Source organism: Arachis ipaensis, chromosome B5 (genome assembly GCF_059453495.1).
Source record: "Arachis ipaensis isolate K30076 ecotype BB chromosome B5, ASM5945349v1, whole genome shotgun sequence".
NCBI classification, from domain to species: Eukaryota; Viridiplantae; Streptophyta; class Magnoliopsida; order Fabales; family Fabaceae; genus Arachis; species Arachis ipaensis.
In genome coordinates, this window is record NC_142440.1 from 87,207,909 (window position 1) to 87,231,650 (window position 23,742).

Here is a 23,742-nt window from a genome sequence, read left to right on the forward strand (position 1 = left end):
GGAGAATACATGATGAAAACTAGAAGTGCAGAGAAAGTAAAATACAGAGAGTAGTTCTATGCCAAGAGGCTCCCTATAATTTCCAACCCTCTAAATATTTCAAAGCTACTCCTATATATACTACTCTTCTGTTCTTCTAGTTGATTCTTCAAGTCTTGGGTATGGGCCTTTGGATCTTGAGTTTGAAGCAGTTCTCTTCTTCATTGGGCTCAGCTTTACTTGCAGAGAGAAAGTGTGAAGTGGGTAGAGACTTTAGCTCAGGACGTTAGTGGTGTGAACGTTCAGTGAAAATATGGGTTCGAGAACGTTAGTGACATTCAACTTTTTCACTAACGTTCCTTACCTAAGTAAGAGCCACGTTAACCTCAACGTTAGTGGCACAAACGTTGCTACTAACGTTGCCTCTTTGTCCTTCGCGCACGTTATTGGGACTCAACTTTCCCAATAACGTTGAGAAGCCTCCCCCTTCTCTACGTTAGAGTCCACGTTAACTTAGTTAACGTGGCTCTTTCAACGAAGGCTTGCCAACCTTCGAGAACGTTAGTGACACTTAACATTGTCACTAACGTTCCAATGTGTCCCTTAGCTCCCACATTAGAGTCCACGTTAACTAGGTTAACGTGGCTTCTAACGTGGCCATGCTAGCCATCTCCAACGTTAGTGACAAAGTTGAGTGTCACTAACGTTGGCTCAACATTCTCTTATCCACGTTAGCTTCCACATTAACTAAGTTAACGTGGGAGTTAACATGGTTCATGGTGGCATGTGTAGGCTCCTTCAAACGTTAGTGACAATGTTGGGTGTCACTAACGTTGGCGTCACCTCCCTTCTTCACGTTAACTTCAACGTTAACTAGGTTAACGTTGGAGTTAACGTGGCTTCTTGGGGATAGTGTGTGTTCATCCCAACGTTAGTGACAATGTTTAGTGTCACTAACGTTGTCGACCACCTAGTCTCTTCACGTTAGCTTCCACGTTAACTAGGTTAACGTGGAAGTTAACGTGGCCTTGTGTGACTTGGCCAACGTTAGTGATAATGTTGAATGTCACTAATGTTGGCTTCCCCCTTTTCTTCTTAATGTTAGAGGCCACGTTAACTAAGTTAACGTGGACTCTAACGTGGCCACTCATGATCTTGGTCCAACGTTAGTGATAATGTTAAGTGTTACTAACGTTGGCTCCATTTCTTTACTTCCACGTTAGAGTTCACGTTACCTTAGTTAACGTGACTCTTAACGTGGTTAATGATGGCTTCGAGAGAGTTATTGGCAATTACTTTTCTCATTAACTTTGCAAGTTACTCCCATTCCACGTTAGTGTTAACGTTAGTGTAACTAACGTAGCCACTAATGTGGTTCTTCTTTGCTTCCTTTGTCCTGAAATCAAGCAATAAAGTGCATCAAAGTTCTAGTCCAAGTCATGGGAAATGTAACATCCAATTTGTCCTTAAATTTATGCAAAATCCTCATGAAATCATGTAAAGTGCACAATGTATGCTTGAATCAAGATGTAAGTGAATATCTACCCAAAACTAGCTTATTTCCTAAGAAAATGCATGAAACTACCCTAAAAACAGTAAAGAAAAGGTCAGTGAAACTGGCCAAAATGCCCTGGCATCAGTAGGAATGCTAGTTTTGTTGATCTTGTTGGATAACTAGGATGTTCATATAGATTTCATCATTTTGGTATGGATGAATTGTTGAAGTAGAGAGATTGCTATGTTTTGAATAGTGCATAAATTTGTGAGTATTTTCTTGACTACTAACTTAAACACCTACAATGAATATGTTAGAATAGCCCTGCCTATGTTGCTTAAAAAAAAAACAAGGAATAAGGGGCATCCGCACGCGAGCGCACTGTGCGCGTGCGCCGGTGGTGCATTTCACACTCCTGGTCCAAAAACCCGAGAGTTATGCCCACTTTGTGCCCACTTCCTGCCAGGCACCCACGCGCCAGCGTGCATGCCGCCTGCGCGCCCCTTGCAACTTGGCCATCGACGCGCAAGCACACTGTGCGCGCGCGCGTCGGTTGTGCAATTTGAATTCCTTGGTACAAAAACCTGAGAGTTGTGTCATATTTGTGCCTATTCTGTGCCCGCACTGATGCGCAGGCATACTTGGCGCGTCCGAGACGGTCGCCACCTTCACCAAGCACGCGTCCACGCACTGTGCGCGTCCGCGCCGCCTGTGCTGCATACCAACTCTAGTACAAAAACCCGAGAGTTAGGCCTACTTTATGCCAACTCTGTGCCAGGAGCCCAACTGACTTCATGCATACGCGCCCTGGACGCGTACGCGCCCCCTCACTCCACCCTCATCGACGCGCTAGCGCACCGTGCGTACGCGCTGGTCGCACGAACCAGTTTTATACCTGGCGCACCCTGTCTCTTCCCTCTTTCTCACCTATTTTCTTATTTCCTTTCTTCTTCTTCTTCACCCATCACCTCCTCTCTTCTCTTCTTTCTCTTCCACAACCCACCACCACCGTCTCCGGCCACTCACCGGCAACCACCACCACCTCTGGTGGCACTACATCTCTTCTATCTCTTTCTCATTTTCACAAAAGAAAAACTCCACCTTGTTCTTTTACACTTCTCAAGGTTCTACTTCTCCTATATCTCATCTCTTACTCTCTTTGCATAATCTATTTTCTAGTTAGATATTTCTGATTGATTCACTTGTTTTCTCTTATTAGTTGCATGTTTACACTACCTGCTTTCTGTTTGTTTACTTTTTCCTTTTTCTTGCTCTTCCATGGATGTTAAATTTGAATTTTAATTCGCTTTAATAGATCTTCTTGTTATCTTTCTTTATCCTTGTTAGTAAGTGATGTTGTGTGATGGTTGATATTTTATTTTGGGCTTTTAATTGGTTGAATATCTCATCATTGCTCATTGCTTGTTAACTGCATGCCAAGTGTTCGAGGAAATGCACGAATGCCATTTTGGTTTATTTTAATCATGTACCTTCAATTTGGTGCTTCCTCCTTACTCACTTGCTTTCTTCTAAATGCATTGAGTCCACTTTGCTTGCTTAGAGTGTATGCTTGCTAATTAGATACTCATTGAACATGACTTGCTCTTTGTTGTGGATGCTTGAGATTATTCTTCTCATGCCATATTGCATGCTTTACTCTCTCTTGCATCCCATGCGAAGTGTTGTGACCCATGCCTCTATGATCACCTTGTTACACTATTTCTTTTGGGCACTACCTTTCACTTGCATGTTTTTGTTGAGATGATTCTTTGGGTTTAATACTTTCCTTCTTTCCCTTCCTTTTTCAGGATGGCCACCAAGAAAGGCAAGGAGAAAGCTTCAAGGAAACTAGCCACAAAGAGGGCACCCCAAAAGTCAAACTCTAAGGCGCACTCTTCATTAGGAGCCAAACCCCTATCTAAGAAGGTGAAGGCACCCGCTCCTATTGATGAAAAAGAGAAGAACAAACCGGCAATGGATTCTTCAAGGTTCCCCAACCGGTTCTGTGAACTTGTGTTCCCCGCCATGGTTGAAAGGAACTATCATGCCGAGCAGCTACTTGCCCCGCCGGACAAGGTGGCTCCTTGCATTCTACCCTGCATTGAACGGCGAGGATGGGAGTTTCTTTTAAGAAAACCACAGGAGGTCAACCTCTCATGGGTGGTAGAATGCTACACTAACTACCATCTTTCCTCTCTTCAATCAGTATACATGCGCCGGAAGCTAGTCTCTATTTCAGAGGAGGCTATTCAGCAAGTGCTTAATGTCTTACCAATACCAAATGACATGGATGGCTACCAAGAGGTGTTACGTCAGCGAGAAGAGTTTGGATTTGATTGGGACTCGATCCTCTGAGTCATTGCTGAACCAGAGACATTTTGGACCCGTGGTTGACTCCAGATGCGGCCCAAGTGCATTGACGCACGTTTCCTCACTGTAGAAGCTAGAGCTTGGGCCCAGATCCTATCCCACTATGTGCTACCTAGCACCCACAAGTCGTCCTTCACGGCGGATCTCGCCTTGCTTGTTTGGTGTGTTCTCACGGAGAGACCGATGAACATTCCGCCTCTTATCAAGCAAGCGATGGGTTAAGTCCACGCCCAGGGTAATTTGCCATTTCCAGCATTGGTATCTAATTTAGTTGCTGCTGCGGGTGTTCTTTGGGAAGCCATGGACACGAAGGCTATAATTCTGGCTAAGGACGATGTGGTCCCAAGCGGAAAATACTTACAGCTTCCTATGAATAACCCAAGCCTTGATATAGCCCTCCCATCTACTATTCCTTCCACCTCATCGTCACCACCACGACAAAGATCCACCCATCAAAGGATAGAAGATATACACCGGAAGATTGATAGATATGAGCGGTGCAACCAACGCCGATACACTTACATCAAGAAGCTTCTGCGTTGTGTTACCCCTAGTATGGAGGAACCAAAAATATTCACGTCCACCTCAAACCCAAGTGACGGGAGCTCTGATGAAGGGGACAGTGAAGGTTCCGGTCCCGACCGCCCTTTGCGCATTGTTGATAGCACGGAGGACTGTGCTAAATTCTAAGTGTAGGGAGTTCGTTCGACCGATCTCCATGGGTAACAATCTCTTCCTTTCAACACCCATGGATTTATCTTTTGCTTAGTAGTTAGTACATTACATTTGTAGCTAGTCTTGCTTGTAAATACCCTTTGCATGATAGTTAGTCTCTATAGAGTTACTTGGTCAAAATAATGACTTCTTCCCTAAGAAATTGTAACTTCGGGGTACCCTACCAATTTTGAAAAATATTTTTGCGGTGAACTTGCTTCAAGAGTGTATTTTGGAACATAGTGATTGAGCTAAGAACACAAGCATGTGAGTTTTGAGCCTATTGTGTAGTTATATCTTCTAACCACTATTTCCCATTCTTGTGTGCATTATTCTCTCTCTATGATTGTAATCCTTGCTTTGTCTAATTCTATATATCCATTACTTTGTGTATGAATGCATTTACATGATTGAAGCCATCATTTCAATAGTCACTTCTCCCAAACGGCCATAACCCTTTTATCTACCATTGCTAACCAATTTTGAGCCCATGATAAACCCTTTTTGTTCTTAAATAGAGCACATCAACAACCCTAAGCGAAAAACAATGAATGTCCCTAGATTTGGATCCTTGATTAGCTTAGGTAAGTGGAGGTGTGTATCATTCAAATGGGAGGGTGTACTTGGGAACTTGGATAGATGTAAAGAGGTGTATTTGTACTTGTAATTGAAAATTCTGGGATTTGGGAACATACTCATGTATTGAATGATTGAACCATAAGCATTGAAACTTTTGTTCATGAAATCCCAAGAAAAAGGGGACCAAAAAGAAAACAATTTTTTTGTGAATATATGAGAATGTAAGAAAAAGAAATAGAAAAAAAATAATAACGTAGAAGAAACAAAAATATGGAAAAAAGAGAATGCAATGAAAAGGGACAAAAATGCCCCAAGACAAAGTAATAATAACAATGCATATGGTATGTAAATTGAAAAGAATGCATGAGTATGCAAAAAGTGAAACGCATAGGTAGCTATGTATTGCATTATAGTTGTATAGGTTGTTGTATGTGTCTAGTGGGATCTTAGGTTAATCAAGGATTCCAATTTTAAGCTCACTTGACCATATACATCCTTACCTTCACCCTAGCCCCATTACAACCCATGAATAAGACCTCATGATATTTGTAAGCATGCATTAAGTAATTGTTGATTGTTAGATGAAAGACAAATCTTGGAAAGCATGATTAGGAGGGGATTGAGTGACGAACCCTATACACTCGAGCGAATAGAGCAGATCCACTTCTGGTGAGGGTTCGATGCTCAACTCCTTGTTCCCGGCTTTCACAAGCGTTCATCGAGCAAGTTATATGCGCTTCATAGTGATGTTCAAATTGGTAGGATTTTTGAACTACATATCATTTTCACCCCGTATGCTCATATGTGTTCTTGGAGGATAGATTTACCCTTGACCAAGTAGATAGATAATTTTACATTAGTTGCATGCATTCATTTAGGAAATTTGCACTTCATAAACCCTTTTCTTACCATGATCTTTGGTCTTTTTATTTTTAAGCATGAGGACATGCTTGGTTTAAGTCTGGGGAGATTTGGTAAACCCCAATTTTGTGGTTTATATTGTGTAGAATTTGGGGGGTTTTGTCAATATTTTTCAAACTTATCCACAAGAATTGCAAGGTTTTGTGTTCACTTCCTAATATTGCTCCATAATGAAAAACATGCTTCTTTTGCCTTAGAATTGCTATATTTTAATCCTCTTTTATTACCATTCGATGTCGTGACGTATTTGTTGAGTGATTTCAGAATTTATAGGGCAAGAATGGCCTAGAAGAGAGAAAGAAAGCATGCACAAGAGGAAGGAACATGAATATTTGGATTTCGAAAATTTCAGCATGGGCGCGCACGCGCACCTAGCGCGCACATGCGGATGTGGACAGCTGGAAGTGGCGCGTGAAAATTGGCGCATCCGCACAAATTAGAGAAATCCACACCGGCGCGCACGCGTACATGGTGTGCACACGTGGATCGCAAAATCAATCAGTGCGCACGCACGCATGGCGCGTACGCGCAATAAGATGCACGTGACCTCATTAAAAGAAATCATGCCTGGCGATTTCTAAGGCTCAAGAGGCCCAAATTCAAGCTGGTTTTGCATAGAAAAGACCCAAGGATGCTAGGGAGAAAGGGGGAGGGGATCATTCATTCACACTGAGACTCAATTTTTAGCTAATTTTTTGTTCTTGTTATTCTAGAGAGAGAACCCTTGTTCCTCTCTAGATCTAGTTTGATTTGATCTTCCCTTGTTGAATTTTGAATTGGATATTGTTAATTACTAGTTTTGATTGCTTAATTTGAATTCCTTAGCATAATTTTGTTTAGATCTTGTGTTAGATTTATATTTTCTTTGTTAGATTTATATTTTCTTGTCAATTGTCATTTTGTTTAGATCTTATGTTACATTGATGATTTTCATGGTTAATTGTGTTGTTTGAGTGATTGTATGTTGATAATTGTTAGTGGGTACTTGTTAATTTCAATTTAATTGCAATTTGAATATATTTTTTAGTAATGCTTACCATGTGTTTGATGAAATATTTCCCTTGATTATGGAGTAGTTCTCTTTATTCTTGGCCTAGGCTAAGGGAATTGGGTAAACTTGAGTCATTGGGTCTAATGGATTTGATGATTTGAGAACCCTTAGTGGTCAATTTGATAGCCATTGACACTAGCCTACTACTAAGTCAATTAGTAGCTAGGCTAGACCTTATGGGTTGATGTTGACTAAACCATTTAACATACTTCAAATATAGAAGTAGATTTAATGAGTTTGATTCCTCATAATTGTCAAGATATGGTTATTAGACAAGGATAGTGACCCCGATTCCCATGTCTAGCCAAGAGTTGCTTTATTATTCGTATTTGAAAACCCCAAAAATCCTAATTGCTTGTCTTAGTTATAGTTATTTGGTTAGTCTTAGAGTAGAACTATCTTGGATGTTATCTTATTAGTTTGGAATTGCAAACATTCTGCTTTAGTTATTTGAATTAGTTTCTTGCATTTCAAGATTACTTGCTTGTTAGGATTCTTAGTTTAATTTCTTGCTCATGACTTGCAACCCCGGAATTCTAACCAATGTTGATGCGTATGTTTTCCCATTCCTTGTGAGACGACCCGAGGTTTGAATACTTCGGTTACTTTTATTGGGGTTGAACTTGTGACAACCAATTCCTTCAAAATTTGATTCACGGATTATTTTTTGGTTGATGGCTATACTTGCAACGAATCTTGTGAAATTCCTTACCGACGGTATTCCGCCCCTATCAAAGACTCTGTATGGCTCTGCCTTCTCTACTCTATAGGGGCCTTCCCACCTTGACCTCAGCTTGCCTGGCATGAGCCTCAACCTTAAGTTGTAAAGGAGAACTAGCTCCCTAGGTCTGAACTCTCTTCTCTTGATATGCTTGTCATGCATAACCTTCACCTTCTCTTTATATAACCTAGAAATGTCATATGCTTCGAGTCGAAGGGTCTCCAGTTCTGCCAGTTGTAGCTTCCTTTCAGCACCGGCCTTCTCAAATCCCATGTTGCATTCTCTTACAGCCTAGAAAGCCTTGTGTTCCACCTCCACTAGGAGGTGACAAGCCTTTCCGTATACTAAGCGGAAGGGGCTCATTCCTATGGGCATCTTGTATGCTGTCCGATAAGACCAGAGCGCATCTACAAGTCTGGTGCTCCAGTCCTTCCTATGAGGCTTGACTATCTTTTGCAAAATACGCTTGATCTCTCTGTTAGACACCTCTGCTTGCCCATTGGTCTAGGGATGATAAGCTGTAGCTACCTTGTGAATGATGCCATGTCTCTTTAGTAGGCCTGTCAATCTCCTGTTACAAAAGTGAGTGCCTTGATCACTCACAATTGCTGGCGGTGACCCAAAGTGACAGATAATATGATTTCTAACAAAAGAGACAACGGTGTTAGCATCATCAGTACGGGCAGGAATTGCTTCCACCCATTTAGAAACATAATCTATAGCTAACAGTATATATAAGAAACTACTAGAGTTTGGGAATGGACCCATGAAGTCAATGCCCCAAACATCAAAAATTTCATAGAATAGCATAAGCTGTTGGGGCATCTCATCCCTCTTGGATATATTTCCAAACCTTTGGCATGGAGAACAAGATTTACAGAAGGCGGTAGCATCTTTAAAAAGAGTGGGCCACCATAATCCACATTCTAAAATTTTTCTAGTTGTTCTTTGAGGACCAAAATGTCCACCACTCTCAGAAGAGTGGCAGGCCTATAAAATGGACTGGAATTCTGATTGAGGCACACACCTTCTAATTATCTGGTCAGCACCATACCTCCATAAATATGGGTCATCCCATATATAATATTTGGACTCACTTTTCAGCTTGTTCCTTTGATGCTTAGTAAAATTGGGAGGGAAGGTATGACTAACTAAATAGTTAGCTATAGGCGCATACCAAGGAACTACTTTAGATATTGCGTGCAAGCTATCAAATGGAAAAGCATTATTGATACGAGTGGTGTCATCCTTAATGTGCTCAAGGCGACTCAAGTGGTCTGCCACTAAATTCTGGGAACCACTCCTATCCTTAATTTATAAATCAAATTCTTGCAGCAGCAATATCCAACGTATTAGCCTTGGTTTGGACTCTTTTTTAGCTAATAAATATTTTAGAGCTGCATGGTCTGAGTACACTACCACCTTAGTACCAAGTAAATAGGCTCGGAATTTATCCAGAGCAAAAATGATGAGCGGATAATTTATACGCTTTTTGGCATTGTTTTTAGTGTGTTTTTAGTAGGATCTAGTTACTTTTAGGGATGTTTTCATTAGTTTTTATGTTAAATTCACATTTCTAGACTTTACTATGAGTTTGTGTGTTTTTCTGTGATTTCAGGTATTTTCTGGCTGAAATTGAGGGACTTGAGCAGAAATCAGATTCAGAGGTTGCAAAAGGACTGCTGATGCTGTTGGATTCTGACCTCCCTGCACTCAAAGTAGATTTTCTGGAGCTACAGAACTCGAAATGGCGCGCTTCCAATTGCGATGGAAAGTAGACATCCAGGGCTTTCCAGAAATATATAATAGTCCATACTTTGGCCAAGAATTGACGACGTAAACTGGCGTTCAACGCCAGCCTTCTGCCCAAATCTGGCGTCCAGCGCCAGAAAAGGATCCAAAACCAGAGTTGAACGCCCAAACTGGCACAGAAACTGGCGTTCAACTCCACAAATGGCCTCTGCACGTGCAACACTCAGGCTCAGCCCAAACACACACCAAGTGGGCCCCGGAAGTGGATTTATGCATCAATTACTTACTCATGTAAACCCTAGTAGCTAGTTTATTATAAATAGGACCTTTTACTATTGTATTAGGCATCTTTGGATTACCTTATGATCCTTTGATCACGTTTTAGGGGGCTGGCCATCTCGGCCATGCCTGGACCTTTCACTTATGTATTTTCAACGGTAGAGTTTCTACACTCCATAGATTAAGGTGTGGAGCTCTGCTGTTCCTCAAGGATTAATGCAAAGTACTACTGTTTTCTATTCAATTCTTCTTATTTCACTTCTAAGATATCCATTCGCACCCAAGAACATGATGAAGGTGATGATTATGTGTGACGCTCATCATCCTTCTCCCTTATGAACGCGTGCCTGACAAACACTTCCGTTCTACATGAAATAAGCTAGAATGAATATCTCTTAGATCTCCTAACCGGAATCTTCGTGGCGTAAGCTAGAATGATGGAGGCATTCGAGAGAATCCGGAAAGTCTAAACCTTGTCTGTGGTATTCCGAGTAGGATTCAATGACTGAATGACTGTGACGAGCTTCAAACTCGCGATTGCTGGGCGTTAGTGACAGACGCAAAAGGAGGGTGAATCCTATTCCAGCATGATCGAGAACCGACAGATGATTGGCCGTGCTGTGACAGAGCATGTGAGCATATCTTTCACTGAGAGGAGGGGATGTAGCCACTGACAACGGTGATGCCCTTGCATAAAGCCAGCCATGGAAAGGAGTAAGACAGATTGGATGAAGATAGCAGGAAAGCAGAGGTTCAGAGGAACGAAAAGCATCTCTATTCGCTTATCTGAAATTCCTACCAATGATTTACATAAGTACCTCTATCCCTATTCTATTATTTAATATTCGAAAACTCCATAATTATTTTATATCCGCCTGACTGAGATTTACAAGGTGACCATAGCTTGCTTCATACCAACAATCTCCGTCGGATTCGACCCTTACTCACGTAAGGTATTACTTGGACGACCCAGTGCACTTGCTGGTTAGTTGTATCGAAGTTGTGACAAATTATGAGTGTGTAATCACGATTACGCGCACCAAGTTGCTCACATTGCCAGGGATTGTTCGAGCCTGGACATCACAATTTCGTGCACCAAGTTTTTGGCGCCGTTGCCGGGGATTGTTTGAGTTTGGACAACTGACGGTTCATCTTGTTGCTCAGATTAGGTAATTTTCTTTTTATTTTCTTTTCAAAAATTTTTCAAAAATATTTTCAAAATTTTCTCATCTGTTTTCGAAAAAAAAAAATAAAAATGTTTTCAAAAAAAATTATTCAAAATTTTTAAGAATAAATTCATTAGGACTGAGGCTTGCAATTTGTTATCAAGAGCAAATTAGTTGTTACTCATCCACCTGCTGCTGATCCATGATCACCTGCTGAAGCTTGGCTGGCCATTGGCCATGTCTAGTGTTTTGGACTGGAGCTTTCTTTGAAAGCTTGGCTGGCTAGTGAGCCATGTCTAATTCCTGGACTGAAGCTTTAGACTAAGAATGCAAGATTCCTGGAATTCATATTAAAAATTTTGGAATCCTTATTTTTCTTTTTCATATAATTTTCGAAAAATATAAAATAAAAATCCAAAAAAAATTAAAAAATCATAAAAATCAAAAATATTTTTCTGTTTCTTGTTTGAGTCTTGTGTCATGTTATAAGTTTGGTGTCACTTGCATATGCATCTAGCATTTTTCGAAAATATCATGCATTCATAGTGTTCTTCATGATCTTCAAGTTTTTCTTGGTAAGTCTTCTTGTTTGATCTTGATGATTTTTTGTTTTGTATCTTTTCATGTTTATCATATGCATTCTTGAATTCTTAGTGTCTAAGCATTAAAGAATTCTAAGTTTGGTGTCTTGCATGTTTTCTGTGCATTAAAAATTTTTCAAAATTATGTCTATGATGTTCATCTTGACATTCAAAGTGTTCTTGGTGTTCATCTTGACATTCATAGCATTCTTGCATGCATCACATGTTTTGATCTAAAAATTTCATGCATTGCATATTTTTCATGTTTTTCATAAAAATTTCAAAAATCAAAAAAATATCTTTCCCTTTTTCTCTCATCAAATTTGAAAATTGAGTTGACTTTTTCAAAAATTTTTAAAATCAAGTTGTTTCTCATAAGTCAAATCAAATTTTCAAATTTGAAAATCTTATCTTTTTCAAAATCTTTTTCAAAAATCAAATCTTTTTCAAAATTTTTAGTTATTTTCGAAAATTCCAAAAATATTTTTCAAAAATCTTTTTCTTATTTTTTATACCAAATTTTCGAAAATAACATAATCAATTAATGTTTTGATTCAAAAATTTGAAGTTTGTTACTTGCTTGTTAAGAAAGATTCAAACTTTAAGTTCTAGAATCATATCTTGTGATTTCTTATGAATCAAGTCATTAATTGAGATTTTAAAAATCAAATCTTTTCTCAAAAACTAATTTCTATCATATCTTTTCAAAAATATCTTCTTATCTTATCTTTTTCAAAAATATCTTTTCAAAATATCTTTTCTAACTTCCTAACTTCTTATCTTTTCAAAATTTGTTTCAACTAACTAACTAACTTTTTGTTTGTTTCTTAACTTTTTCAAAACTACCTAACTAACTGTCTCTCTCTAATTTTCGAAAATATCTTCCCTCTTTTTCAAAAATTTCTTTTTTATTAACTAATTATTTTTATTTTTAAATTTTAAAAAATTTTTCGAAAATTTCTAACATTTTTCAAAAACCATTTTTCAAAAATCACTAACTCTTTTTCAAAATAATTTTCGAAAATTATCCCTCTCTCATCCTATTCTATTTATTCATTCATTAACTAACATCTCTTCCTCACATCATCACCAAATTCGAACCCCCTCTTCTATCTGTGTTCGAATTTCTTCTTCTTTTCTTCTACTAACAATAAGGATCCTCTTTACTGTAACATAGAGGATTCCTCTTCTTTTCTTTTTCTCTCCTCTTTCTTATGAGCAGGGACAGAGAAAAAGGCATTCTTGTTGAAGCTGATCCAGAACCTGAAAGGACTCTGAAGAGAAAATTAAGAGAAGCTAAATTACAACAATCCAGAGACAACTTGATTGAAAATTTCGAACAAGTAAAGGAGATGGCAGCCGAACCCAACAACAATGCAAGGAGAATGCTTGGTGACTTCACTGCACCTAATTCCAATTTACATGGAAGAAGCATCTCCATTCCTGCCATTGGAGCAAACAACTTTGAGCTGAAACCTCAGTTAGTTTCTCTGATGCAGCAGAACTGCAAGTTTCATGGACTTCCATCTGAAGATCCTTTTCAGTTCTTAACTGAATTCTTGCAGATATGTGATACTGTTAAGATTAATGGAGTAGATCCTGAAGTCTACAGGCTTATGCTTTTCCCTTTTGCTGTAAGAGACAGAGCTAGATTATGGTTGGATTCTCAACCCAAAGACAGCCTGAACTCTTGGGATAAGCTGGTCACGGCTTTCTTAGCCAAGTACTTTCCTCCTCAAAAGCTGAGCAAGCTTAGAGCTGATGTTCAAACCTTCAGACAGAAAGAAGGTGAATCCCTCTATGAAGCTTGGGAAAGATACAAACAGTTGACCAAAAAGTGTCCTTCTGACATGCTTTCAGAATGGACCATCCTGGATATATTCTATGATGGTTTATCTGAGCTATCAAAAATGTCACTGGATACTTCTGCAGGTGGATCCATTCACCTAAAGAAAACGCCTGCAGAAGCTCAAGAACTCATTGACATGGTTGCTAATAACCAGTTCATGTACACTTCTGAAAGGAATCCTGTGAGTAATGGGACGCCTATGAAGAAGGGAGTTCTTGAAGTTGATACTCTGAATGCCATACTGGCTCAGAATAAAATATTGACTCAGCAAGTCAATATGATTTCTCAGAGTCTGCATGGAATGCAAGCTGCATCCAACAGTACTCAAGAGGCATCTTCTGAAGAAGAAGCCTATGATCCTGAGAACCCTGCAATAGCAGAGGTAAATTACTTAGGTGAACCTTATGGAAACACCTATAACTCAACATGGAGAAATCATCCCAATTTCTCATGGAAGGATCAAAAGCCCCAACAAGGCTTTAATAATGGTGGAAGAAACAGGTTTAGCAATAGCAAGCCTTTTCCACCATCAACTCAGCAACATAGAGAGAACTCTGAACAAAATGCTTCTAATTTAGCAAATCTAGTCTCTGATCTATCTAAGGCCACTGTAAGTTTCATGAATGAAACAAGGTCTCCCATTAGAAATCTGGAAGCACAAGTGGGCCAGCTGAGTAAAAGGATCACTAAAATCCCTCCTAGTATTCTCCCAAGCAATACAGAAGAGAACCCAAAAGGAGAATGCAAGGCCATTGACATAAGCGCCATGGCCGAACCTGTGAGGAGAGGAGAGGACGTGAATCCCAAGGAGGAAGACCTCCTGGGACGTTCAGTGGTCAATAAGGAGCTTCCCTCTGGGGAACCAAAGGACTCTGAGGCTCATCTAGAGACCATAGAGATTCCATTGAACCTCCTTATACCCTTCATGAGCTTTGATGAGTATTCCTCTTCAGAAGAGAATGAGGATGTTACTGAAGAGCAAACTGCCAAATTTCTTGGTGCAATCATGAAGCTGAATGCCAAATTATTTGGCATTGATACTTGGGAAGTTGAACCTTCCTTGTTCATCAATGAACTAAGTGATCTGGATCAACTGACATTGCCTCAGAAGAAACAGGATCCTGGAAAGTTCACAATACCCTGTACCATAGGCACCATGATCTTTAAGGCTCTGTGTGACCTTGGTTCAGGAATAAACCTCATGCCCCTCTCTGTAATAGAGAAACTGGGAATCTATGGGGTGCAAGCTGCTAAAATCTCACTAGAGATGGCAGACAGCTCAAGAAAACAGGCTTATGGACAAGTAGAAGATGTATTAGTAAAGGTTGAGGGCCTTTACATACCTACTGATTTCATAAGTCCTGGATACTGGAAAGGAAGAGGATGAATCCATCATCCTAGGAAGACCTTTCCTGGCCACAGCAAGAGCTGTGATTGATGTTGACAGAGGTGAAATAGTCCTTCAATGGAATGAAAACTCCCTTGTGTTTAAAACTCAAGGATCTCCCTCTGCAACCATGGAGAAGAAGCAGAAAAAGCTTCTCTCAAGGCAGAGTCAACCAGAGCCCCCACAGTCAAACTCTAAGTTTGGTGTTGGGAGGCCACAACCAAACTCTAAGTTTGGTGTTGAACTCCCATATCCAAACTCTAGGTTTGGTGTTGGAGAGTCTCAACAAAGCTCTGCACATCTGTGAGGCTCCATGAGAGCCCTCTGTCAAGCTATTGACATTAAAGAAGCGCTTGTTGGGAGGCAACCCAATGTTTATCTAATTCTTATTTTTATTGTTTTTCATGTTTTCTTAGGTTCATGATCATGTGGAGTCACAAAATAAATAGAAAAATTGAAAACGGAATCAAAAACAGCAGAAGAAAAATCACACCCTGGAGGAACATCTGCCTGGCGTTCAAACGCCAGAACAGAGCATGGTTCTGGCGCTGAACGCCCAAAATGGGCAACATCCTGGCGCTGAACGCCCAGAACAAGCATGGTTCTGGCGTTCAACGCCAGAAATGGCAGCAAATGGGCGTTGAACGCCCAAAATGGGCACCAACCTGGCGCTGAACGCCCAGAGTTGTGTGCAAGGGCATTTTACATGCCTAAATTGGTGCAGGGATGTAAATGCCTTGACACCTCAAGATCTGTGGACCTCACAGGATCATCTCAGGATCTGTGGACCCAACAGGATCCCCACCTACCTCCAACCACTCTCTTCTCTCTTCTCAATCATCCTCTATTCCCAACAAACACTCTTCCCTATTAACCCTTTACCACTCACATCCATACACCCACTACCTTCAAAATTCAACATCTCTCTCTCTCTCTCTCTCTCCCAATCCCACCCATATGGCCGAATACACACTCCCATCCATCTCCTTCATATCTTCTTCTTCTTTCTTCTTTTGCTCGAGGGCGAGCAACATTCTAAGTTTGGTGTGGTAAAAGCATAGCTTTTTTTGTTTTTTTTCCATAACCATTGATGGCACCTAAGGCCAGAGAAACCCCTAGAAAGAGGAAAGGGAAGACAAAAGCTTCCATCAAGGGTCTATAGCTCAGTGGTAGAACATTTGACTGCAAATCAAGAGATCCCTGAGATACATCAGGGGATACATTTTCTTCCACACAATTATTGGAAGCAACTAAGGGGGGAACATCAAGAGCACTCCATCATCCTTCATGAAATCAGAGAAGATCTAAAAGCAATGAAGGAGGAGCAACAAAGACAAGGAAGAGACATAGAAGAGCTCAAGGACATCATTGGTTCCTCAAGAAGGAAACGCCACCATCACTAAGGTGGATTCATTCCTTGTTCTTATTTCTTCTGTTTTTCGTTTTCTATGCTACGTGCTTATCTATGTTTGTGTCTTCATTACATGATCATTAGTAATTAGTAACTTTGTCTTAAAGATATGAATGTCCTATGAATCCATCACCTCTCTTAAATGAAAAATGTTTTAATTCAAAAGAACAAGAAGTACATGAGTTTCGAATTTATCCTTGAACTTAGCTTAATTATATTGATGTGGTGACAATGCTTCTTGTTTTCTGAATGTATGCTTGAACAGTGCATATGTCTTTTGAAGTTGTTGTTTAAGAATGTTAAATATGTTGGCTCTTGAAAGAATGATGACTAGGAGACATGTTATTTGATAATCTGAAAAATCATAAAAATGATTCTTGAAACAAGAAAAAGCAGCAAAAAAACAAAGCTTGCAGAAAAAAAAAGAAGAAAAAAAAATTAGGCGAAAAAAAAAAAAAAAAAAAGCAAGCAGAAAAAGCCAAAAGCTCTTAAAACCAAGAGGCAAGAGCAAAAAGCCAATAACCCTTAAAACCAAAAGGCAAGGGCAAATAAAAAGGATCCCAAGGCTTTGAGCATCAGTGGATAGGAGGGCCTAAAGGAATAAAATCCTGGTCTAAGCGGCTAAACCAAGCTGTCCCTAACCATGTGCTTGTGGCGTGTAGGTGTCAAGTGAAAACTTGAGACTGAGCGGTTAAAGTCAAGGTCCAAAGCAAAAGAAGAGTGTGCTTAAGAACCCTGGACACCTCTAATTGGGGACTTTAGCAAAGCTGAGTCACAATCTGAAAAGGTTCACCCAATTATGTGTCTGTGGCATTTATGTATCCGGTGGTAATACTGGAAAACAAAGTGCTTAGGGCCACGGCTAAGACTCATAAAGAAGCTGTGTTCAAGAATCATCATACTGAACTAGGAGAGTCAATAACACTATTTGAAATCTGAAGTTCCTATAGATGCCAATCATTCTGAACCTCAATGGATAAAGTGAGATGCCAAAACTATTCAAGAGGCAAAAAGCTATAAGTCCCGCTCATATGATTGAAGCTCTGTTTCATTGATAGTTTGGAATTTATAGTATATTCTCTTCTTTTTATCCTATTTGATTTCAGTTGCTTGGGGACAAGCAACAATTTAAGTTTGGTGTTGTGATGAGCGGATAATTTATACGCTTTTTGGCATTGTTTTTAGTGTGTTTTTAGTAGGATCTAGTTACTTTTAGGGATGTTTTCATTAGTTTTTATGTTAAATTCACATTTCTGGACTTTACTATGAGTTTGTGTGTTTTTCTGTGATTTCAGGTATTTTCTGGCTGAAATTGAGGGACTTGAGCAGAAATCAGATTCAGAGGTTGCAAAAGGACTGCTGATGCTGTTGGATTCTGACCTCCCTGTACTCAAAGTAGATTTTCTGGAGCTACCGAACTCGAAATAGCGCGCTTCCAATTGCGATGGAAAGTAGACATCTAGGGCTTTCCAGCAATATATAATAGTCCATACTTTGGCCAAGAATTGACGACGTAAACTGGCGTTCAACGCCAGCCTTCTGCCCAAATCTGGCGTCCAGCGCCAGAAAAGGATCCAAAACCAGAGTTGAACGCCCAAACTGGCACAGAAACTGGCGTTCAACTCCACAAATGGCCTCTGCACGTGCAACACTCAGGCTCAGCCCAAACACGCACCAAGTGGGCCCCGGAAGTGGATTTATGCATCAATTACTTACTCATGTAAACCCTAGTAGCTAGTTTATTATAAATAGGACCTTTTACTATTGTATTAGGCATCTTTGGATTACCTTATGATCCTTTGATCACGTTTTAGGGGGCTGGCCATCTCGGCCATGCCTGGACCTTTCACTTATGTATTTTCAACGGTAGAGTTTCTACACTCCATAGATTAAGGTGTGGAGCTCTGCTGTTCCTCAAGGATTAATGCAAAGTACTACTGTTTTCTATTCAATTCTTCTTATTTCGCTTCTAAGATATCCATTCGCACCCAAGAACATGATGAAGGTGATGATTATGTGTGACGCTCATCATCCTTCTCCCTTATGAACGCGTGCCTGACAAACACTTCCGTTCTACATGAAATAAGCTAGAATGAATATCTCTTAGATCTCCTAACCGGAATCTTCGTGGCGTAAGCTAGAATGATGGAGGCATTCGAGAGAATCCAGAAAGTCTAAACCTTGTCTGTGGTATTCCGAGTAGGATTCAATGACTGAATGACTGTGACGAGCTTCAAACTCGCGATTGCTGGGCGTTAGTGACAGACGCAAAAGGAGGGTGAATCCTATTCCAGCATGATCGAGAACCGACAGATGATTGGCCGTGCTGTGACAGAGCATGTGAGCATATCTTTCACTGAGAGGAGGGGATGTAGCCACTGACAACGGTGATGCCCTTGCATAAAGCCAGCCATGGAAAGGAGTAAGACAGATTGGATGAAGATAGCAGGAAAGCAGAGGTTCAGAGGAACGAAAAGCATCTCTATTCGCTTATCTGAAATTCCTACCAATGATTTACATAAGTACCTCTATCCCTATTCTATTATTTAATATTCGAAAACTCCATAATTATTTTATATCCGCCTGACTGAGATTTACAAGGTGACCATAGCTTGCTTCATACCAACAATCTCCGTGGGATTCGACCCTTACTCACGTAAGGTATTACTTGGACGACCCAGTGCACTTGCTGGTTAGTTGTATCGAAGTTGTGACAAATTATGAGTGTGTAATCACGATTACGCGCACCAAGTTGCTCACGTTGCCAGGGATTGTTCGAGCCTGGACATCACAATTTCGTGCACCAAAAAACAATAGCCATAAGCTCTTTTTCAGTGGTAGTATAATTAGACTGAGCAACGTCTAAGGTCTTAGGAGCATAAGCTATTACAAAAGGATCCTTACCTTCACGCTGGGCCAGCGCCGCTCCTACTGCATGGTTGGAGGCATCACACATAATCTCAAAAGGCTGGCTCCAATCTGGTCCTCTCACAATCGAAGCTTGAGTCAAGGCGATCTTCAGCTTATCAAATGCTTCCATGCAGTCCTCACTCAGCTTGAACTCAACATCCTTCTGCAGCAGTCTGGATAAAGGCAGTGCTACTGATGAGCGGATAATTTATACCCTTTTTGGCATTGTTTTTACATAGTTTTTAGTATGTTTTAGTTACTTTTTATTATATTTTTATTAATTTTTATTCAAAAATAACATTTATGGACTTTACTATGAGTTTCTGTGTTTTTCTATGATTTCAGGTATTTTCTGGCTGAAATTGAAGGACTTGAGCAAAAATCTGATTCAGAGGCTGAAAAAGGACTGCAGATGCTGTTGGATTCTGACCTCCTTGCACTCGAAGTGGATTTTCTAGAGCTACAGAAGCCCAATTGGTGCACTCTTAATTCGTTAGAAAGTAGACATTCTGGGCTTTCCAGCAATATATAATAGTCCATACTTTTTCCGAGATTTGATGGTCCAAACTGACGTTTAAAGTCAGCCTAAAAATTCTGGCGTAAAACGTCCAAACTGGCACCAGAATTAGAGTTAAACGCCCAAACTGGCACCAAAGCTGGCGTTTAACTCCAGGAATAGTCTAAGCACGAAAAAGCTTCAATGCTAGCCCCAAGCACACACCAAGTGGGCCCCGGAAGTGGATTTCTGCACTATCTGCACTTCGTTACTCATTTTCTGTAACCCTAGGTTACTAGTTTAGTATAAAAACTACTTTTAGAGATTCATTTTACGTCTTTTGACCCGTCTTTGGTTGATCTTATGCTATTATAGATCATTGTACACGTTTGGAGGCTGGCCTCATGGCCATGCCTAGACCTTTCACTTATGTATTTTCAACGGTGGAGTTTCTACACCCCATAGATTAAGGTGTGGAGCTCTGTTGTTTTTAATGAATTAATGCAATTACTACTGTTTTCTATTCAATTCACGCCTACTTCTTCTCCAAGATATACTCTCGTACTTAATTCAGTTAAGTCAGAATGAAGGGGTGACCCGTGACAATCACCCAATCATCGTTACTCGCTTTACCAAGGTTGCGTGCTTGACAACCACAAAGTGATCTGCACGATATTCAACGTAGTCATTGGACGACAGCTGGAGTATATTCTCTTCGTGGTATAGGCTAGAATAAAGGCAGCATTCCTGGGATCCAGAATGTCTAAACCTTGTCTGTGGTATTCCGAGTAGGATCCGGGATCCGGAAAGTCTAAACCTTGTCTGTGTTATTCCGAGTAGGATCTGGGAAGGGATGACTGTGACGAGCTTCAAACCTGCGAATGTGGGGCACAAATGACACTGTGCAAAAGGACAATGGTCCTATTCCGACGCTAGCAGGAACCGACAGATGATTAGCCGTGCGGTGACAGCGCATATGGATTTGTTTTCATCTGAGAGGATCATACAGCTTGCCATGGAAGGAGGTAACGCATGGTTGGAAGAAGGCAATAGGAAAGCAGAGGTTCTGAAGCAACAAAGCATCTCCAGACACTTATCTGAAATTCCCACCAATGAATTACATAAGTAACTTTATCTTATTTTATATTTTATTTATATTTTAATTATCAAAACCTCATAACCATTTGAATCTGCCTCACTAAGATTTACAAGGATGACCATAGCTTACTTCAAGCTGACAATCTCCATGGGATCGACCCTTAATCACGTAATGTTTATTACTTGGACGACCCAGTGCACTTGCTGGTTAGTTATGCGGAGTTGTGAAAAAGAGTTGAGATTACGATCGTGCGTACCAAGTTGTTGGCGCAGTTGAGATCACGATTTCGTGCACCAAGTTTTTGGTGCCGTTGCCGGGGATTGTTCGAGTTTGGACAACTGACGGTTCAACTTGTTGCTCAGATTAAGTAATTTTATTTTAATTTTAAGCTTTTTGTTTTTATTCTTTTTATTTTTGAAAAAAATAAAAAAAAAGAAATAAATATACAAAAACAAAAAAAATTATTTTGTTCTTCAGAATTTTTAAGAATGAATTCTAGAGTTTCAGATGATGCTTTTATCATCACAGGAGCTAGTTGATTCCCATCAATTTGGCTGTTGTATGTCATGTCCTACTGAAGCTTGGCTAGCCACGTCTAATCTTTTTAGACTGAAGCTTTAGACTAACATTGCATGATTCCTGGAATTCGTATTAAAAATTTTGAATTTCTTTATTTTCTTTTTCCAAATTAATTTTCAAAAAATACAAAAAAAATATAAAATCATAAAAACCAAAAATTTTGTGTTTCTTGTTTGAGTCTAATGTCAAATTTTAAGTTTGGTGTCAATTGCACTTTTTTTAATTTATCTTAAAAATTTTTGAAAATCCATGCATATGTTCTTCATGATCTTCAAGTTGTTCCTGATGAATTTCCTTGTTTGATCTTTAAATTTTTCTTGTTTGGTGTCTTTTCTTGTTTTTCATATGCATTTTTGAATTATTAGTGTCTAAAGGATAAAAATTTTTAAGTTTGGTGTCTTGCGTGTTTTTCTTTTCTTAAAAATTTTCAAAAATATGTTCTTGATGTTCATCTTGATCTTCAAAGTGTTCTTGGTGTTCATCTTGACATTCAAGGTGTTCTTGCATGCATTACATGTTTTGATCTTAAAATTTTTTGTTTTTTTCTCTTTTCTTATTAAAATTCAAAAATAAAAAAAATATCTTTTCCTTATTTTGCTCATACATTTCGAAATTTTGAATTGATTTGGTCATAAAATTTTAAAATTTAGTTGTTTCTTGTTAGTCAAGTCAAAATTTCAATTTAAAATTTCTATCTTCTTCAAATCTTTTTCAAAAATCAAATCTTTTTCATTTTTTTAATATTTTCGAAAATTTTCAAAATCAATTTTCAAAATCTTTTTCTTATTTTATAATTAATGCTAACATTTAATGTTTAGATTCAAAAATTTTCAAGTTGTTAGTTACCTATTAAGAAAGGATCAATCTTTAAATTCTAAAATCACATCTTTTAGTTTCTTGTTAGTCAAGTAATCAACTTTAATTTCAAAAATCAAATCTTTTTAATTTCCTTTTCAAAACTTTTTCAAAATAGATTTCAATCATATCATTTTTTTCAAAATTAATTTCAAAATCTTTTTCTAACCTCTTATCTTTTCAAAATTGATTTTGAAATCTTTTTCAATTAACTACTTGACTTTTTGTTTTATTTTAAAAAGTTTTCTATTTCAATCATATATTTTCTCTAAAAATTTGAAAACTAGATAAATTAATTACTATTTCTTATTTTTTTTCAAATTTTATTTTATTTCTTCCCTTAAATTTTAAATACTAACCAATAATTAAAATAAAAACAAAAATATTTTCCTTTTATTTTAATTTGAAATTCGAATTCTCTCTCTCTCTCTCTCTCATCCTTTTCTATTTATTTATTCATCTACTAACACTTCTCTTCCTTTTATAATTCGAACCCTCTCTCCCTCTCTGTGTTTGAATTCTTCATCTTCTCTCTTCTTCATTCTACTATTCTTCTACTCACATAAAGGAATCTCTATACTGTGACAGAAAATTCATATTCTTTTCTGTTATCTTCTTTTTCATATGAGCAGGAGCAAGGATAAGAACTTCTTGTTGAAGCTGATCCAGAACTTGAAAGGACTCTAAAGAGGAAGCTAAGAGAAGCTAAAGCACAACATTCTGGAGAGGACCTGACAGAATTTTTTGAAAAAGAAGAAGAGATGGCCGAACCCAATAAGAATGGTGGAGATGCAAGGAAGATGCTTGGTGACTTTATTGCACCCTCTTCTGACTTCTGTGGAAGAAGCATCTCAATTCCTGCAATTGGAGCAAACAACTTTGAGCTTAAGCCTCAATTAGTTTTTCTGATGCAGCAGAACTGCAAGTTTCATGGACTTTCATTGGAAGATTCTCATCAGTTCTTAGCTGAATTCTTGCAAATCTGTGACACTGTTAAGACCAATGGGGTCAATCCTGAGCTCTACAGACTTATGCTTTTCCCTTTTGTTGTAAGACACAGAGCTAGGACATGGTTGGACTCACAACCTAAAGATAGCTTGAACTCTAGGGAAAAGTTAGTCAATGCTTTCTTGGCCAAATTATTTCCACCTCAAAAGTTGAGTAAGCTTAGAGTGGAAGTCCAAACCTTCAGACAGAAGGAAGGTGAATCCCTCTATGAAGCTTGGGAAAGATACAAGCAATTGATTAGAAGGTGTCCTTCTGACATGTTTTCAGAATGGAGCATCATATGTATATTCTATGATGGTCTGTCTGAATTGTCCAAGATGTCATTGGACCATTCTGTTGGAGGATCTCTTCATGTGAAGAAGACGCTTGCAGAAGCCCAGGAACTCATTGAGATGGTTGCAAATAACCAGTTCATGTACACTTCAGAAAGGAATCCTGTAAATAACAGGACAACTCAGAAGAAAGGAGTTCTTGAGATTGATATCCTGAATGCCATATTGGCTCAGGACAAAATATTGACTCAGCAAGTTAATATGATTT

General features: G+C 39.0%; 1 protein-coding gene and 2 non-coding genes across 3 annotated transcripts in view; 1 reads left to right on the forward strand and 2 right to left on the reverse strand.

The window, feature by feature from the left end:
• The window catches only part of LOC148564865 (uncharacterized), a 51,640-nt gene that overhangs the window by 14,544 nt on the left and 13,354 nt on the right, over positions 1-23,742 (forward strand). The gene's annotated exons all lie outside the window — the stretch shown is intronic.
• Positions 13,357-13,464, reverse strand: LOC148564866 (small nucleolar RNA R71). Its single transcript, XR_015884201.1, has one exon. It is a non-coding gene; the product is annotated as a small nucleolar RNA R71 (small nucleolar RNA).
• On the reverse strand, positions 23,358-23,461 carry LOC148564867 (small nucleolar RNA R71). Its single transcript, XR_015885222.1, has one exon. It is a non-coding gene; the product is annotated as a small nucleolar RNA R71 (small nucleolar RNA).